The sequence below is a fragment of the Ambystoma mexicanum genome, chromosome 2q, assembly GCF_040938575.1.
Source record: "Ambystoma mexicanum isolate Mex_15411 chromosome 2q, UKY_AmexF1_1, whole genome shotgun sequence".
Lineage (NCBI taxonomy): Eukaryota > Metazoa > Chordata > Amphibia > Caudata > Ambystomatidae > Ambystoma > Ambystoma mexicanum.
Window position 1 is genome coordinate 153,642,273 of NC_090924.1, and position 21,119 is coordinate 153,663,391.

The 21,119-nt window shown below is 42.9% G+C and overlaps 1 protein-coding gene across 2 annotated transcripts in view; it reads left to right on the plus strand.

The window, feature by feature from the left end:
* The window catches only part of C2QH1orf35 (chromosome 2q C1orf35 homolog), a 458,870-nt gene that overhangs the window by 270,796 nt on the left and 166,955 nt on the right, over positions 1-21,119 (plus strand). The window lies entirely within an intron of this gene.

Below are 21,119 nucleotides of genomic sequence, written 5' to 3' on the forward strand. Positions count from 1 at the left end.
CTCGCCCTACAGGTCTAGTGGGATTTTTGAGAAATTGCAAGGCCTGTTAGAGCGTCCTTGTCCATGGGCACACAGAAAATCTTTATAATCCGAAAGCTCAAGGAAAATTGGATAAATTAAAGCACAAACATAAATCAGATGCCAGATAGAAAGGAAGAAAAGCCGATAGAGGACTCTACACCAGTAGAACAAAGCCCAATAGTTATTAAGCTACCTCTCGGGATCCTGCACTCGCCCAGCGTCATGGAAGGCCAGGACATAATAGCAGGAAGTGGGGAACCATCAACACCTCATTCACCCAATGGAGACTCTGATCAGCCTATAGCATCTAAAGGTCCAGCCCCATCCCCGGTCTCGTCAATTCTACCAGACCAGACACTGGAACACCATATTGATTTGGAAATTTGAACAGGAATACTCACCCCAGTCCCGTGAGGAAGACCAATATTTGCCACGGGAAACGCCCTTGGGGCCAAGGTTACACCTGGTTGCACCTCCCCAACCAACAGAACCTTTACTCAACCCACAGTCCCTGTTATCATTACAGGTCTGATCTACTCTGTGTCTGGTTCAACAACTGGATACATGGCTACCAGTGATCCAGGTCCACCCACAGTTACCCGATGAGGTGCCAGGCCCCTTGGTGAACCCCGTAGGCCTGGCAGAACAACTCTGCGGGGCTAGGTGGATGAATCGAGAGGCAATACACCCACCAGGCGTACAATCTGGCCGCAAAGAGAACCGCCTATCAAACCTATGAGGCACAGAAGACTGAACAGAACCCGCAGCAGCCCCAAAACACGAGGGGCTTCCCCAAGGCCGCAATATTCCCCATACAGTCAGGAAGAGGGAGAACTCCAATCCTCTACCACGGACGATGAGGGAGGTAATGGAGACACTGATACCTCTACCTCAAAATCACTGCAGCCAGATAACTGGGAGGACACAGACATGGGTCTAAACCAAGACTCTGAAGTACTGTTGTGTCCGTCACCACCCGATGACATAACCGCATTTCACAATATGGCCTAATACCCTCTTAACAGAAAAGGGATGGTTTCCTTTTTGATTTAATGCACACGAGCAGAAAGGTGGTACTGTCAACTCCCATTCTAGACCATGTTTGGAAAGAAGGACTGTTACTCATGAGAAAACCCCCTCTCGGACACAGCATTAAAAGGCTGCTTGCAGAATAAATTTAAGGCACCGGAGGTATCCCCATAATGCCTTACATCCCAACCAACCCCTTACTCAGTAGTGTCAGCAGCAGCATGCAGAAAATAAAAGCCCAATGTCAGAAATGCTCAGTAACACCTGACAGCAGAAAAGACTCATTTGGCAGGAAAATTCTGGCCACATGAGCCACAAAAGTAAAAGCGGCAAATTCACTAGCAATAATCTCGAGATGCGACCACGAGATGTGGAACTGACTGGCACCGCTATTAGAGTACTTGCTTGAAGATAAAAGAAAACAGGCCTGGGACATCTTGCGAGAAAGGGAAGATGCCTCCAATCAACATAACAGTCCACATAGCGGACACAGGTTTTAAACAAATCAGTAACAGCGGCATACTACGGACACAGGCATTGTTAAAATGCAGATTTCAGAGCAGATGTTCAATCAAAGGTACTAGACATGCCTGTCCCAAAATTGAGAACGCCCTTAAAGCGATAAAGACAGACACAGATGCAGCGAGGTCGCTCCTTCTGAGGAGTCTTGGCTCGCTCCATGGTGACTAATATAAGCGGAAAAGTATACCAGAGGGGAGATTCCTATTCAGACGTATTACATGGGAAACGCTGGGCGTACCCATACAAACAAAAAGACCACAAGCTAGCTCCAAGAAGGCGAACCACAACATTGTCCTCTAGGGGAAGGCAGCAAAAACAAGCCCGACTTCTATCGACCACGGACGCCCACGGTCGAGCTGCAGTAAGTGGCGGGCAACTTGCAGTACCATCTATAGCAGTGCCAACAGTTAACGACAGACAAATTGGTGTTAGACATCATACAAAAAGCACACATCATAGAATTCCGAAAACCCCCGTGCCCCCAACAACCCCAACAATATTTTAACACCAACCACACTTAAACATCTTAACAAGCAAACTGGAGAAACCGCTCATAAAAAACGCAATCGAAAAAAATCCAAAACCTCAGAGGGGCAAGGGCAGCTACTCCAGATTCTTCATGGTCAAAAAATAGATGAATCATGGCGTCCCATTTTGGACTTAAGAAGTCTGAACAAACATGTCAATAAATAAAAGTTCAAAATGGTTCAAAATTTCAAAACGAAACTGATACTGATTTTTTTCTATACCAAGGATTCCCGGCCTGACGACGGGGAATATTCATGAGCATGTGAATCCATGCCAGACCCATGCTGGAGAACAACAGTTACAGGTAAGTAACTTGTTCCTTGCTGACATTCCTACACATTGTATAGATTAGTTGTGAGGGAAAGTGTAGGTTTTGGACGCAGACAGATTCTTCAGTTGAACTCTTTGACTCAGACTTTCCTTAGTTTTATTTAGCTAGGGAAATCGTATCTTAGCATAGGGAAAGTTAGGCCTTTTTCCATCCTGACATTTAAGTTAATAAAACTATTTGTTTTGAATTCTGAATCTGTTGTCTGTCTCCTTTTTCATGATGCCTTCACAGTACTCCTAGAAAGAGATGTCAAAAGAGAGCTGTAAACCCCATTGCCAGCAGCCAAACTGTTGCATAAGTAGAAAGCAAAGACTGCAGGAGCAAAGCCCTCCTTGCAAAAGGAGTCAAGGGGGAGATAACTGTAACCTGCATTGCCTATGGCAACAGACCAATAAGAGAATAATTATCCTTTTGTTAAGTATACATTTGGAAGAAGAGGTAAGCCAATTGTCTTAGAAGCTGACCACAGAAGCAGTTGTTGGTACAAATCTCCCTTTTGATGATTATAGTGTGGTTATAGTGTGGAGAGTGTGGAACAAGCCTTACCACAGAGTACAAGTTGTAGTAATAGGAGTTTTGTCCTGGCAGGCGAGTAAACCAGAAAAGGGACAAATGGTGGTTAGTTCTGGCAGGGGAGTGGACCAGGAAGAAGAGGATTTAAAGTGGTTGTTGTAGGAAACGGTTGTGGTGGAAAGGAAGTGTCAATTCCACCATCTTGCTTTGATGAACTGTTGTATGACCTAAAGTGATTGTTGGACTATGCTGACTAAAGTGTTTGTTTTGAATGAGCCATATTGACTAAAACATTGCCTATAAAGAAGTAGTATGATGTGCTAACAAGTTATTGGTCTTTGGAGAAAATAACATTTGTGTTTGATCTCTGAACTGATGTTTGAAAGAAAGGTCTTTTGATTTACCAAGCAGAGGATTGTGGAAGTATTAATTGTTTTGAACTGTGAAGAAACCTTTGGAAATGAGTTACTTTGTCCAGCGAAAGGGTATACATATTGAATGGAAAATACTTTATAGCCTACATTAAAGGAATAGTGTGCTCAAACATTTTATTGTCTTAACAGATGGGCAATAATAAAAAACGTATATTAAACATCTTTTTAAAGAAATTACTGTGTCAAATTTTACACAAATAATGTTTAAACCCCTTTAATGTCAAGCACGAGGAGGCGTCCATTTTGTGAAATGGACGAGCCTCCTGTGCTTGAGTTAATCTCTGCCCTTGCAGCAATAATGAAGCAAAAGCCACCTGCTAGTAGTATTTATTACAGCGGCTCTTGCTTCATTATTGCCTGAGACGCAGAGAGCAGAGAATGCTGGCAGGAATGCTGCTGCTGTTAAGTGCTTATTATTTACTTTTCTATGAAAACCACAGCAATTATAAATAGAACGCAGTTGTATTTATTATTGCAGTGGTTTTCTTTTTAAGTTTCCCAAGCTACCCCGGCTCGCGGGAGCTCTGGAAACTTATAAAGAAAACCACAGCAATGGGGGAGCCTGGGAGACTCAAAGCGAAAGCCACTGCAATTATAAATGCAACATTGTGTATTTATGATTGCGCTGGCTTTCGCTTTGATTCTCATGGGCCTGCCCGGGCTGAGGGAGCCTGGGAGACTCAAAGTGAAAGCCACTGTAATTATAAATACAACATTGTATTTATAAAAGCACTTCTCTGCTCTCTGGCACTAATGAAGCAAGAGCCGCTGTAATAAATACTACTGGCAGGTGGCTTTTGCTTCATTATTGCAGCAAGGGCAGAGATCAACCCGAGCACAGGAGGCTCGTCCATTTTACAAAATGGAGGCCTCCTAGTGCTTGATATTAAAGGGGTTTAAACATTATTTGTGTAAAATCTTACATAGTAATTTCTTTAAAAAGATGTTTAATATGTTTTTTATTTCTGACCATCTTTTAAGACGATAACATTTTTGAGCGCACTATTCCTTTAAGTGGAACTTCATTACTGAATCAAACCTTCTTGAAATTGAACTTTATTCCAAAGAATCCTGAAATTATCTAGGGGAAGTGAATCCATCCTGGTCACAAGGATTAATATTTGTAAACTTTGAGTTTGAATGTATGTTATTTTGATATTGCCAAGCAATTCCTATATGATTTTGTTGTGTATGTTAGTGTGAGGGTTAGATACTTGGACACTCGGTCTTTTTTTCTTTAGCCTTAGTTTGGTAGGTAGGGGTATCCTTGTTAGGTAAGGGAAAGATAGGTGTGTGTCTAACCCCTTCTTTTTATTTAAATAAAATGGCAACATCTGAGAAAACTGCACCTGTTTGTCCGTCTCGCATTTCCGACCCTTCACATATGGTGTCAGGCGGGGGATCGGAATCAATTGACACAAGTTGGGGGAACTCTTACATTTGAAAACCTAAGTAAAAGAGCCTCCGATCCCACCATTGCTACTGAAGAATCCATAGTGTTTGATATCTATAGTAGTAGAGGAGAATGAATACAACCTGGAAACAGAGCATTGATATCCACAGACTTAGTCCTTGTTCCTCCCACTGCCATTTAGATCAGACTCGCCTCTAAGTCAGGCCTAGCCTGGTGCTATGGCTTAGATGTATTTCCAGGAGTAATTGACCCCGATTATGCATTCGCATTTTAAAATTATTTGCAGCACACATAACAGTAGGTATCTAGGCGCTAGTTTCATTGTGGAAGGGCAGGTTATTTATAACGTGCTCGTATCTTTTTTGCAAGCGCGGGTCCGGGATTCGAACCTGTTTGCTCAGCGTGTTCTTGCTTCCAAGACCCGTGCGTTGCCAGAGAGCTATCCTCCATCTCCATTATGGGGGCTATATTAAAAAACTGATGCAAAATAATGGGTAAAAGCCCTATCAAGATGAAGAGGGAGAAAGAATATCAAGGAATATTAGAGAAAGCTCTGTTTCCAAAACCCCAAGAAATTAAGAATAGTGACAACGCTGAAAGGGGACCCAAGCTTTTGGGGAAGCAGATATAGAACCCCCTTTGAAGCCAGTAACAAAATCCATCCCCAGTATTGAAGAATAGGAAGAGCTTATTCCCGACTTAGTTTTTGCTAAAAGAAATGACCCTTTGTTGGCTGAACTTTTTAATCGGGTAATATCAGAAGAAGAAAGCAGGGAAAAGACTGGACCATTTTATTTCTTCTAAAGTCTAGATTATTATTTAGAGAAGATGTAGGACCAGCAGGCATACCCCGATCACAAATTGTGGTACCCAAAAGCCATAAAAAGATTGTTCTGGAATTTGCTAATTCTCACTTAACAGGAGGTCATTTAGGGACTGCAAACACTTAGGCCCAAATTGTGAACAGATTTTATTGGCCAGGAATGTATGCTGACATAGGTGTATGTGTAATCATTGCTGGCCACAGTTTTAAACTCCTCTGTAGGAGCCTTCTTAAAGAGGTCTGCACACAGTGACTGCCGGGCGTATGCCTTTTGAGCTTCATGCCTAGTGTTTTGTGGTGTATTTTAAGGATATACTGACCCTTAACGAGCGGTGTGTGTTCTAATTGAAGTTGAAGTGCCGCTAGATTGAAGAAATTGGTCTGTTTTGTAAAGTGGAGTTTTCCTGGAGCTTTGGCAACAAGTCCGATTTGCAGCACCTGACTTGGCACCTGACTGTTACTTAAACTGGGCGGTGTGGTTGTTCAACTGGCGGATAGGCCTGGCGTGTTACAAATTGCTTTTAAGTTAGTAACGCTTCCATTGTTGGTAAGCTGTGTTGCACTTGTGTTGAATCTTCTTTAAGCAACTATTAAATTTGCCCAAACACGAAAATAGACCATCTGGAATGCCACTAAGGCAAAAGAACAAAACAAACACAGTATATTGCTTAAGAGCTAGTGGCAGAGCCATGAGACATGTAAAGGCTAAAGGGGCCGCACACACTGAGGATACTTTTACCTCAGACAATAGGCGGCCCAAAACTGCATCTGTGCCAGCACCAGATCTGACAAAGGGGACAGAGGGAATCACTAACTATTTTGTGGCAGAGATGCATGAACATACGAACACAAAAGCCCCCAAACCTACAGTAATAACATCGTAAGAGAGCGTTTTAAATATATCCAAACCTACATCATTGGATACTAAAAATTCTTTACTTGAGCTGTGTTATTCCTTAACTCTTCTCTTTGTGGAAAGGTAGATGCGTCCACGACTACTAACTTGGATAGGGAATCTCAAACACTGGACCTGTCACGCACACAACCTTCACGTCTCTCTGCCTCCCCGCTGTTATTTATGGACGAACATGATATGGAGACCAGAGAAATGACATAATTTTCCCACAGACGGCAGATAAATGGTTGAACTGACAAGTGATTATGGGCATTTTACATGCAATACAGCAACTCGGGGTTGCAGAATCTAATGACTCGGAATACGTTAAATTGCTTAAAAATAGTAAGCTGCCAATGTCAATTTTGCACTACTTTGCGCAAGATACTGTGGAAATGATTGAACCACATACACAGCCCTTACTAAAAATGGGATATGAGGTAACAATCTTGGAGGAAACATTATCACATAATCACAAGACAACTAAAACAAACAAGGTGAATCAAAAGGAATCTATCCACACAAATGCAATCGGAATCCCTAAATCTCTACCAGTTCCAAATGGTACAGTAACAAATAATCGAAGGACGGGACTTACCATAACTACTTCTAGGCCTGACAGAAGAGTTACCATCCGTAACCAGCACGATACAGAGGATGAGTAAGAGAAAGAATGGGCCTGGCCGATTTTTAGAATTGCAACATGGAACATTCGTGGGCACAGTCATTTATTAGATTCTGACAAAGTACACAGTTATTTGATTTAGATTTATTTCTTTTGCAGGAGATGTGGCTCACAAATGAAATCTTGATTGATGGCTACACTTTAAACCAAGTACTGGCACAAAAGGGACCAAAAGGTCGCTCAAAGGGAGGCGTTATCACTGGGATTAACAAGAGGTTTAAAGGCAGAAAAATTGACTTTGTGGGCTGCAAACATAACATTCTCCTTATGGAATTGGAGCTTTGTGCTCATGGAGTTGACTATTAAGATCTTATTGATCAATGTAAATGTCTCTATAGGAGATATGCTCACCATAGAAATATTGGATACAATAGCTATGATCATCGCAGACTGGATGTTGTGCCCAAACAGTACAATGGTACTAATTGGGAGGGATCTTAATGCAATTGTCTTTTTTTAGAGAGTGAAGCTGGGCAGGGTCCCACTAAAACTCCCAACAGACAGGGGAGGAGATGGTTGAAGTTTGCTAACGAATGGAGGTTGGAGATGCTAAATGGAGCTATAAAGGGGGGACATATCCGGTGAGAACACATGGAGAGGAAATAGTGGATCCGCTACGCTTGACTACTTTTTTCTCAATGGCAATTTTAGGGAGGTAGTCCAAGATATGTGCTCAGATTTAATGACTACAGCGACCACGCTATGGTAACACTTAAACTGGAAATTGACAGTGGAGGCCTAACCTGCGCATTCAAATAGGTGAGGTAGAAATAAAATCTAGTAATAAGTCACCTGGTCTGATACGAACATTAAGGCCATGAACAATCATATAACCCGACTGTTCAGCTTTGCTATGGACAACAAGGCCGAAGTATTGACAAGCTGCCGTCCCAGTGGGGAAGAGATATGTTCACAAAGAAAGGTGGACCAGAAATACTCTGACCCTGCTATCAGTATCACAAAATGCAGGTCCGGCACGACATCAGGCTGATCTGCAGGAGTGGCCTAACACAAGCTGAGGCAAAACTCAAGATGAGGAAGAAAAGAATGCCTATAAGAATTGGTCTAAGAGATGGCATATGAGTAATATAAATAACCTAGAAACACGTGTGAACATTGTTCGCGTCTAGAAACACTTGTGTACGGGCACGTTATAAATGACTTATTTTTTTTTTTTTAATTTTATTGGTTTAAATCAAACCTTTAAAATATTACACAGACAAAGAAAACAAAAGGACAACCAACTCCGGTGTCCTTATCATTGCCCCCAACTAGGCCGCCACCCTTCTCCCCACACAATCAGACAGAACTCATCGCCCGAATTCCCTCTTAACGAACGTCCTTGAGAGTTCTCAAATCCTTTTAGCAGACTCATAGTTGTCCTGGATTCTCTTTCAATTTATCATCTATGACGGCCAAAAAGGAGGTCAGGGGCAAGATTAATTTCATATCTAGTCCATTCCACATTCTCCGCCACCACTCCTCTGCACTCGCAGACTGATTATCATTGTACCATCGACCTAGATGAATTGATCTAACATCCTTCAACGTTGAACAGAAAAGGACTAGATGTCTGAGGGACTCTAGCTCCTTGTTACAAATGCGACAGGTAGAGTTTAGTCCCGCATTACACGCCCAATGACTGGTTCGCTCTTTAGTTCTCAATGCATTCAGCCGGTACAGCATAAATAGTCTTCTAGCATTCGAATTTGGAAAGTGAGTCAGATATTTTTGAAGGATGTTATACCCTCTTGCTTCAGCAGGAGAATCTGTCATCGCATTGGCCGCCAAACGCTCTCGACATGTATTTATCCAGTCAGCACGCCATAATAACACTTTGGCAGCCATTGGATTAGTGTGGAGAGTTTTTAAGCTGATGTTATTTATTGCCAAAAGGTCTTCACAACGTTTTATCCATTTGGAGAGAATATCTGAGCCTCCTGATGCAGCGTTGTGAAGTATCTGGAATTGAAATATTCCTTCTTCTGCTCTCGTTTTTCGAAACAATGCTAGTTGATTCCAGCATATCCTTGCATGTAATGAAATTAAGGCTAATTCATACCGAATGCAAGCAGTTGCGATTCCAGGTGGTAAGTTTAGGGTCTTAGACCAGAACATATGTTCTAGTGAGCTCCAGTGTGTAGATGGGCCACCAAAAGCATTTTCCGCGCCGTAAGCCAGAATCGGCACAACTTTTTGTTCGTAAAAATTGCGCAGTGGTTGCACTGAAAATTGCCCATATTTTTTATGTATCACTAGGCCCTGGCAGGCCAACTGGCCACATTTTCTTTTTGAGTCGGCCACCCAAGGCTCATCGCAGATACTAGAATTTAGTGTCATGCCAAGGTATTTTACACTTTTTGATACCTGCAGTTTCTCTTGATTTAGAGACCACACATACTAGTCCCTTGATTTATGACTTGTTTTCAAGTTCTCGAACACCAGTATTTCTGTCTTAGATGTATTGATCTTCAAATTATTCTGGCAGACGTATTTCTGTACGGCTTCAAGTTTCCGTTGGAGACCAATCGGTGTTGAATCTAGGATTACTAAGTCATCTGCGTACAACAGCCAGCTTACCTTCGATGCATTGAGTTTAGGTGGAAAGGATCTCACTGATTGAATCGCGGCACCAATATCAGAGATAAATAGGCTGAAAATCGCAGCTGCTAGCGGGCAACCCTGCTTAACTCCTTTCGACGTCTTAATTTGAGTTGATAACGTCCCTGATGGATCCAACCTAATGGCAATTGAAGTATTTGTGTGGAGTTCTTTGATTGCCGCAAGTAAGTCAACTGGTCAACCCCACAATTCCAATTTTTGCCACAGCAGTTCACGGTCAATCATATCAAAAGCCATCGAAAAGTCCACAAAAGCAAGATACACTCTCGTGTTTGTTCTCAGGGCTTCCATTTTCAGCAGATTTAAAACCAGCAGGTTCAGAGAGCACCCGACAAATTTCACAAAACCTGCTTGTCGTTCATCCACTCTTTTCGCTGTTTTAGCCTGATTGGTCAGTTTTACTTGCAGGAGAGATGCAAAAATCTTTCCCAGAACATCAAGCAAGGCCACCGGGCGATAGTTTTTTGGTGATGCTCTGTTACCCTTCTTAAAAATTGGCACTATTATACCAGTCTTCCATGAGGCTGGCACTTGCTTTTGCAAATTGATTCTCACAAATAAATCAAAGCACATATCAGCCCATAGATCAGGAAACTGTTTGATCATACAGTTGGACAACCCATCGGGGCCGGGTGCCCGAGTGTTTTTTGCTCTCACAATTACCTCTCAGATATCATCCTTAAGGAAATGTAAATTCCATGATGTTATATTAGTAGTTGACACGATTGGAGCAAAGTCTTTAAAGTATAGGGCTGTAAAATGCTTAACCCACTCTATTTCTAGAACTGGGCACGCTTGTAAGGCCACTTGCGAGGTTTCCATGCAGTTGATAGTTCGCCAAAACTCGCCACTGTTCTTATTCCTGAGGATCTTCATCATTGCTTCAGCATCGTTTTGATGTAATACGACTCGATGACTTTTAATCCAGTTTTTGTAGGCTTGTTTGACTACTTTGTTTTTTGCTATTTCATTCTTTGGGCCCTGATTATTTTTTCGAATCTCAGCTCTCATCGATCTTTTCCGTTGTTTTATCATAAGATCAAAGCTATGTTTTTTCACAAATGACTGATTTTTGAGACCACGACTTTTACTTTTGTACTGTGACAAAATTGGCATGTATTCAATCTCTTCCGTCGTTGACTTGACCACATCTTGTTCTTCCAGCTTTAAGCGAAGACGATTTGTTTCCACTAAAACTTTGGTGTTCCACTTTTTGCATTGCGGACCTCGAGTGTCATGGAATCTGAGTTCCAACATTTCGTGGTCACTATTGATCATAGAGCAAATTTTCATGGTCTTTATTTTTCCATGCAGCATATCGGAAACAAAAATGTAATCAATGGTGGAGCTTTGACCTTCTCGCTGCCATGTGGGTTTAGCCGGTATATCACCTTGCGTGCGGCCGTTTAGCATAGCGAGCCCTCTCACTTCCATCTCTTCTAACGATAATTTCGATAACCGACCTTTGATGGAATTCTGAGGATTGAAAAAAACGATGTTTAGGTCGCCGCAAACTATCACCGCACTTCCACTACTTGATTCTAACAAGTTATCAAGGATTGCGGTGATCTGGTCGATAAACGGAAGTGAACCAGTCCGTTGGTGATTCCAATATAAATTAATAATATGGATCACATCACAAGGGTTAGAAGCGGCAGCAATTTTACGTATCTCACAAACTTGAATGAAGGCAGTGTAGTTCACTGAGTTATGCAGCCGGTAACCCGACGATCTTTTAATCATCGTCAAGAGACCTGCTACTGGACGGTCCTTCTCTGCTTTAATAGCTGGATTTAATGCACACTCATAGTCTGTGATTGTTAGTAGTTCACACATCCAGGTTTCCTGTAAACGGATCAGTTGTAAGTCCTGTGCCCAGTTGTTGTTTAAAAGATGTAAATAACCACTCGTGTTCCATGAGGCAAAGGAACATTCCTGCTCTGCAGTGGGTTTCGGGCATTAGCTGTTCATGTTTACATTCAGAGCCGCGGCCATCCAATTCCAGTCTTCCACCAGAGCGGGTTCCCTTTGGTTATTTGTTTTTGACGAAAAGGACTTTCCAAGTTGTATCCCATTTTCTATGGTAATTTTGTTTTTCTCCATTGGATCTGTTCTGATCCGCGTCTCCTTATCAACTGCCACAAAGCCCTGGGGCGGGAGAGGGAATAATTGGGCATTGCAAGGGAGACCGTTCTGGTCAGACTGGAGTTGCCAGTTTTGCTCTCTTTGATCCACTTTTCTCACTTCCTCAGATAATTTAGAAGTGCACTTTCTAGGGAACCAAGTGTCACCTAGATGATTTGCCATCTCTTCTTTTTCATGTTGTTCCGGGTCTATAAATGACTTATCATAACCAATGGTAGCATATGCTAAAGGTTATCGCACAGGCCGATACCAAAACAATGTGGAAGCTATTTAGCGGGTTACGTGCCAAATGAGCAGTTGTGGATTGACCACATTCGCAGGGTTTACTCTTGCACACAGCCTGATGTAGCTCACTTTATCCCTATGGTAATGAAACCATTTGATTTAAAGGTTGATGTTTTAGAGCTTATTATTATGATAAAAAAGCTGAAGGGATCACAGACTCCTGGCTCTGATGGGCTACCGAATCTGGTCTTTAAAAGAGAGCCTGAGACCTGGGGACATGCCCTATATTGCCTATTTCATAGAGTCTGTAAAGCTGGAAAAAAGCAATACTTATACCAGTGTATAAGAAATCACAGAGGAGCGACCCTAACGATGACAGACTCTTATCTCTCTTAGTCTCTTCTGACAAACCTTTTTGCTTCCTTGATTTTGGATAGACTAAAAAAATGGGCTGAGGAACACGATATAGTGGGCCCATTTCAGATGGGCTTCAGAGCAGGGTCCAGCACTACCCACAGCCTACTTTGGCTGAGTTCTTTAATGCAAAACACACAAATAAAGGATACCCCTCCGCTTCATTTGCTTTTCGTTGACTTTAATTCAGCATTTGACCCAGTTAACAGTGACAAATTGTGGAGTAAGTTAATTGCTTGGGGAATTCCTGAAGACTTATTGCGTGTGATACAAGATTTTCACACAGACACCTCAGTTTGTGTTAAGTTAGATGGCATGGGCGCGTGCACTAGGGACGTTACTACCAACAAAGGCCTAAAGCAAGGCTGTGTGCTGTGTGCTGTGTGCTCGTGCCTATGCTTTTCAACCTGTACATGGAGGATCTCCCAGATATGTTGGGTACTCTCAACATTCACCCCCCCATAGGATTGTCACTAAACAGGTACACTGGATATCCTATGCCGATAACGTGGTCCTACTAGATCACACTCTGGTGGGATTAAATCATTCAGCAGGGGAACTCTGTGATTACTCATTGAGAAATTACCCCATTATAAATTAGAGGAAAAACCAAATGCATGACAATAGGTGGGAAAAGGATCAAATCAAAATGTTGTGTAAGTGGAGTTTGCGTTAAACAAGTTGTGCCGGGGTCATCCCGGAATTCACCAATAAAAAATTACAAAAATATTCAAAAAAGGAGTGTACTCAGACAAGAGGTAGCGCAGGTTTATTCAGGGCCCAGACGCAGCTGGGGCAGCTATATTCAAACAGATCGCGGAACAGAACTGCATGAAAAGGCACTGTCAAAGAAACGCCCCTAATTCTAAGACTTTTATAACAATCCAGCTAATCAACATTAGTAACTTTGCAACGTGAAAGTCTCCCCACACCAAGCTGATTGGTTCTTGCACATTGTACCCTTATAGAAAAACATGCATGCTATAACCAAACTTACTTATTCTAAATCAGCTGGCTCAGATGGCTTTCCCCCTTGCCTGTACAAAGTAGATCCGGATTTATGGGCAACGATCATAAACATCAAATTCCAGGCCATCCTCAAATCGGGGATCGTCCCGGCTTCTTGGCTTTCGGCCAGCATCATACCGATATTTAAAAAGGGGGATGCTGCCTTACCACAGAACTACCGGCCTATTGCCTTAATTGATACTGTGGCAAAACTATTCGCAATCCTCCTTCTTTATGACCTTGAAAAATACATCGAAACACACAAACTATACTCTAAATATCAAACAGAATTTAGGAAAGGATTGAGCACTTCGCTCAATGCCATGTTAATGGCCTTTACCATTGCAGGAGCAAAAAAAATATCGGCAAACCCAGTATATATCGCCCTCATTGACATGTCATCGGCTTTCGATACTGTGATACGGAACCTTCTATGGGCTAAATTAACTAACATGGGAATTCCATTGGTGCTAATATATTGGTTCATAGCCCTCCACACTAATATATCTTATAAAATCAAACTTACCTCGGAAGGTCGAACAAACAAACCCATTAGCACTGAAATAGGCCTAAAGCAAGGTTGCAACCTAGCCGCCACTTTTTTCAACCTGTATCTTGCAGATCTTGATAAAGGCTGGGATGCGAAAAACTTTTTTTCTGTAAAAATTGGCCTTATTCAACTAAAGTGGCTTGCTTTTGCGGACGATATTATAATATTTGATCCCACTCCGGCAGGCCTCCAATTCAAATTACGATTATTTGAAGATTCCACAACAGCACACAACTTATCGCCTAATCCTGCCAAAACAGCAGTAATGAAATTTGGCGTTCACAAGAGAACTGGAAAGTAAATTCCCATCCCCTCTATAGTAGAAACAATCTACTTAGGGTATCATTTATCAGAAAAGAATTCCATTAAAATGTGGACTGATCTACTAAACAAGATCAGACCACTCACATTGCAGTTAAGACTACTATATGCCAAATATTGCACATTTTCACTAACCCCTCATCGAGTTTTTTATGCTAAAAATTGAAACTGTCATTCTCTACTCGCTTGATGTATGTCTGGGCGAAATGGGTGCAATCTTGGATCAATTGCAGGGGACATCCTTGAAACGTGCTATGTCCCTTCCAATATCACTACCTAATGCAGTCCTAAGACACGAGCTAGGCCTAGTAGCGTTATCTACTCGTTGGAAATGGCGGCTGCTCACTAATTATGCAAAAATCATTTATCCTAAGGTGAATTCCCTATACGATGAAATAAAGCAAACAATTGATTCAAAGCCAATGGCCGCACTGGCCCAATATTTGAGTAGAATATATGACATTTTAAACTAAGTCAATATCACAGTTGATGACATCCATACTAAACCCGCTTATGCCAAAAAAAAGCTGTTTGCATGTGATTGGTGCAGGACTATTGATCAAATAGGGTTTTACAAACTTTACAAGGAATACTACCTGTTTACAAAAAAGCGCATACCTAGATATGACTATATTATGTTGTTCCCTTGTAACCATACCCGTAAAGCATTCTTACGGTTCAAAATCAATTTGCTGCACACCATAGAAAGAATTTCGAACTGGGTTGGATATAATATGTATGCTGGAAAAAAGAATTGCAGATTCCCCATGTGCACTGAAACTACCGAAACCTTAAAGCATCTGAATTTATATTGTCCCTATTTTAAACATCAAAGAACTGTTTTACTGATGGGGTTTGTAAATATTAACTATACTGATTGTTTAGTATTTCTTTGGGCTAGAATGATGCAGGGCAACTATAAACCCTTAATATATGCTTTAACAAGATTCTGTAAAGTAATAGAAAAGGAATTAGATAACTATGCCAATGCTCAAGCCTGATTAACTATATATGCAATGTTTTAATCATGTAATTTTCTACTTTTTATTGAAAGATGATTTTAAAAAATGTCTGCATGAATTATATCGTAAGGAATATTTATCACATCTATTTTGTAAAGATTTTGTTACTCTGTAATGGAATCAAACACAAATAAAAATTATTATAAAAAAAAACATGCATTATGTTCTGTAATTGGGTCCATAAACCTTCCCACACCATCCTCAATTATGTGACGTCACAATTCAACCCTCGCTTCCCACATTATAATGGCAGTTCATTGAAACATTTGAGATGACCAGCCAAACTGTCCCGGCCATCTCATCTACTTTCTCGTGAGAAACGCTTTCTACCATGGCGCTGTCAGAGCCTTGAACCACAGACCTACTGCTACACAAATGTTGCATATTAAGAACTCTCTGACCTTCTTCCCAGGTGAAACATACGAAGGGGCAAATTGAAACCGCTGTGGTTCTTTTGACTCCATCTAAAAATATCATGTTTTCCAAATCATTTTGAATTATTAAATGGTTATGCTCTCCTTGCCTGTTGGCAGGACCCATGGGTTATAATCTATGACCTCAAACAAATAACTATTGTTTGCTTCTTACCATACCAGCCTGGGATTGTGGGACCTGCGATGGGTTACCAGCCACTGCTGCTTCATTGCAAATTAATAAAAAAGCTAACACGTTTACTGCAAAAGCATGCTGTAAGGCCTATTTACCGCATTTTAGCCTGCCTTTAAATTTGGTTATACTTACCAGTGCCCCAGCATTTCTTTTATATGTAAGTTACTTTTATTTTGGGCTTTACTTGTATAACGATTGAAAGGAGCCCCCTTCCCTTTTACAGTGCTACTCTAGCAATTTATAAGTGCGCACCTTTTTACTGTGCAGAACCTGCATTTTTATTACATTATTCCCCCCTTTTTATTGATCTTTAAATAACTAACTCTTTTTGTGCCTGCCGTTCCCTTTCTGCTATTTTATCTTTGTGAATCAACATTTTGTCCAGTCTTGTCATGCCTCCCCCAATCTCCTCCCAACCGTCCAGAGTTTCCCCCACCCATATACACCCTGTTTCATCCTTTAGGCATGAAATCCAAAATTGTTGATAGTTTTCTAAATCTGCTGGCTGTCTAAAGACCCACCCATCGGGATCTGCTTCTTAATTTTCCCCAATTACTTTATTACCACCCTTGTTTTCGGTTGCCTTTTTATCAACACTTAAGGGTAACATCAGCTGTCCCTTTTTCTTGTTAGAATATAATCTAAAAATGTTCTTAATGATGCAGAAGTTGACGAAAAGGAGCACCAACGCAGGGACAGTCACTCGAAACAGTTCGGAAAGCCAGGTGGGTACCTATGCAAAAATACTGTCCAACCAGCTGCTTGATTGCACGCTGGTCATTTTTTCATGGAGTGTCCGTATCTCTGTTATGGCTGCTTTCAATGTTTCATTTGAAGCTTATCCCAAGCTTAGCACACACCCCTCCTTTGATAGCTGTTAACAGGTTAAGCACATGCCTGTTCTGGAGGGCCACCAAGCATAGCGTCCTCATCTCTCCCTTAATTGAATTTAAACCTTTTGCTGTTGAATTTGCCAACTGTAGAAGCTCATATCTGGTGAGCTGCAGCCACTTTGCATTAGCAGCAGCCTGGACACCTGGGAACAGTAGTGCGGTAAAGGTTGCAGCCATGGAAAATAGTCTGAACTCATCAGGAATAGCGGCCAAGTATTTTGTGCTTTTCTCTGAAAAAAATTGTTTGCCCGCTTCTTCCTGCTCACAGATTTTTGTTCCTCCTCTTGCTGTGCCATTTTTCCCTACTGGTTGATGCTTCTTTTCATGTAACAAAGTTAATGCATGTACATATTTTCACCAGATTCCCCTGCAACTATTATTCACAACGACAGCCATGGTTTGTTCAAACCCTACCAATCCTTCAGCACAACTTTGCACTATTCCCCCCCTCCCATTGGTCCCCATACCACACTGCTCCCTCTACTCTCACCAATGGCCTTGTATGACACCAAGTTATGCTTTGCCCATCCTCTCATGTGGTCTCTTATTTGTAATTCCCCTTGTCGAGGACCTTCAGTTACATATTACACTTCCTTATGCAGGCTTTCCTCTTTTTCAAGCATTTTTGTCAATTTCAAAAAAATTGTCTTCATAAACCTTTTCCCCTTCATCCACCCACTGAACTGTTACCGTTTTTTCCCTGGAATAAACTTCTAGTTCTGCAGAGTGACAGGTGCATCAGGCATCCTGCTTCCTCATAAAACACAGCTCTGGGTGGAAAAAGTTTGGCCCTTCCTATCAAGCGTGGGATGAGAGAGCAGACGTAGAAAGTGCCATTCACCCTTTCTCTCCCCAACACGTAACATCTTCTTACGGACGGCCCCTGCGCATAGGTAAAGGTGAGGTTTGGGTATAGCTGCTTCGGTGGTTGAGAGATTACCTGCTGTTTGAGGATTGTTCAATACACCTGGATGTACTTAAGTGAACCTGGATTGATGTGAGGCACTGGTTTTCACTGCCCATAGGAGAAGTGAATCTCACACCTACAATGAAAATAATATTGTGAGGATCTGCTGGCCTGCTGGGAGCTTCCACAACAACACGAGGCTCGGGGGAATCACTCGCGACCCCCACCATCATTACTACATCAGGTAGGCCTCAGAAGTGCTGGACCTCCATGCTGCGTTTTATTTCTTGCAATTGCGCACTGCTGCACTCCCTCAAGATCTAATTTGCCTGCAGCCCACCATCTACTTGAGCGCACTTTTGTGTGCCTCGTTTCATTCAAATGTGGCCTTTGTCCGCATTGTGGTGGTTTCTGCAACATGGCCGCCACGTTTTACCATTCCACTGTGCCCTATGCCCTACCTTGTTGCAGCTTGAGGCTGCAGTGATTGGCCTGCCTCCCTATTACTCCAGTCACCCACGAAGCTGGCAGGCGAACGCCGGCCCACCAGCCAAAGGCCCTCACCTAGGCCCGTCCGTGTCCTCTCTGCCTTTGTTTTTCATCACGAACATCAGAGGCTTTGCTCCTCATCTGTTGGCCTGCTGGGAGCTTGCACAACAACACGAGGCTCAGGGGAAATTGCCTGCAACCCCCACCATAATTACTACATCCGGTAGGCCTCAGAAGTGCTGGACCCCTGTGCAGTGTTTTATTTCTACTCCAATAAAGAAATAATTTGCCTGCAGCCCACCATCTACATGAGCGCAATGTTGTGTGCCTCATTTCATTCAATTTGGCCTTTGTCCACATTGTAGTGCTTTCTGCAACATGACCTCCACGTTTTGCCATTCCACTGTGCCCTAACTTGTTGCAGCCTGAGGCTGCAGTGATTGGCCTGCCCTGCCTCTTTCTCCAGCCAACTACCAAGCCAGCTGGCGAACGCCAACCCACCTGCCAAAGGCCCTCATATAGGCCCGTGTGTGTCTGTCCGAGCCTGACTGGGCATGCAGCACCTCCTTTTGTCACTGCGGGCAAATACATGTGTCATGCCTGGTACTCTTCTGTGCGCATATGGACTGTGGCATCACTCTCACAATCACGTGAGCGCTGACTTTTGTTCTCTTGCCTGCATCATCTCTCTGTTGACTCTCACCCTCTGCGCTCTTAGCATTCTCATTGGCCTATCCTGTTACCATATTTTCACCTTGTACTTCATGACCTCTCCTCTTGTCTGACTCTTGCATATCCCAGTTTATTCTATACTGCCATCACTTCTGCACTGCTTTGGTATAATACCTGTGTCTCAATACTCAATTTTAGGTGTGCTTTCACCCTGCATTGATTGTGCTCTTGTTTAAAAAATCGAATTTAGGTGTGCTTTCATCCTGCAGTCATTCTATTCTGCTAGTTAGGTATCCAATCTACTTCCTTGCTCTTGTAGTATTCTCTGCTTCTTGCTCCCTTGTACCCAACCCCCCTTTCTAGCTCCCACTGCTTTTTTCTATTCCTACTGTCTGTGTGAGCCTGCACCCTCCTGTCAACTCCCTCCCATGTGCCCCACTGGCTCAACCTGGTTAAGTGCACCACACTCTATCCCCCTTCCCAATGGTGCTTTCCATCTCTCCTATTTTCACGAACTGCTTCTCCATCTATCACACTCTGCCCTTTTTTTCTCACCTGTTTTTCTCGGGGTTGAGTCTTCTTTGGTGACTTTTCCTTCTTCCTGGTTGTTCTGGACTTGTACAGGTAAGGGCGCGTGCCCTCTGGGTCTGGGTCCAGTGTGAGGTTCGCTGTGTGCCTCAGGAAGCTGGGTGCGGTTCAGTATCCAGGCTGGAAGCACTACGGCGGATTCCAGGAAGGAGCGGGGGTGTGTAGATTCAGACTTCAGAGTGAGCGGGAGGCCCGCTAGCATGGGACCGCACACGTGGTCCGGGATAAGGAGGAAGGAGCCAAGAGTTGCGAGAGCAGTTCTAAACAGGGGGGCAGCCTGGAAGGAAAAATAGAAAGAAGCTGGGAAGGAGTTGACGAAGGGAGCAGTAGCAATCGCTAGCAACACGGAACACTAGCGTTGAGACGCGCAGATCCGTGGGGGTGTGCCTATTTTCTAGAAGGTAGCGCGTCCGACGTAAACGCTAGAGAGTAGCGCGCATGTGCAGGCAGCCATGTTGAAAGAATGATTGTCCCAATGATGTGGAGCCTAATGGACCATGAAGTCCATAGGGGACGAAAGTGGCGATTCATGACAGCATGCCCCCTCCTAAACCTCAATCCACTGGGTTTCCCTGGATGGGTTAGATGGAATTTCCGCACCAAACGGAGAGCGTTCATGTTGGAGGTAGGTTCCCAGGTTAGTTCGCTGGGGGCGATATCCTTTCCATTCCACTAAGTATTGGAGTCGGCCCCGTCTGTATCTAGAATCGCATATCCTGGAGACTTCGTATTCCATCTGGTCATTGATGAGCACAGGGTTAGGTCGAAGAGTTGATCTGTTGGAGGGTACATATGGTTTCAGTAGGGAAGTGTGAAAAACAGGATGTATTTTCTTCCAAGACTCGGGTAGCTGTAGACGAAAAGCCATGGAGTTGATGACTTCCTTAACGGTGAAAGGCCTGTAATACTTGGGCGCCAGTTTGTTATGCCGCAAGTGTCGAGGTAAGAGTCTCGAGGATAACCAAACCTTGTCCCCAATTCCATACAAAGAGCTAGGTCATCTCTTGTTATCCGCATACCTCTTGATGTCTGATCTGGCCTTTTCCAAGTGATCCTTGGCATCCTTATGTACATTCACAAGACGTTCAATCCAGGAATGGACCGAGGGTACCGGGTTAGGATAGTTCGTAAAACTGATGGATGGAACCCCGGGCTGCAAAAGAATGGGCTGTCTTGATGGCAGAATGATCTGAGTTATTGAAAGCGAATTCGGCTACTGGAACCAAAACAGACCAATCATCTTGGACCTTGGCAGCAAAACATCGCAGGTATTGTTCTAGGGTTTGATTTACGTGCTCAGTTATACCATTGGTCTGAGGATGGTACCCCGAAGACAAGGCACGCTGGATGCCCAACATTTGGCACAGATGTTTCCAAAACTTGGAGATATACTGAGGCCCGCGGTCGGAGATGATCTTGCAAGGAAGCCCATGAAGTCTGAATGTGTTTTAAGAAAATT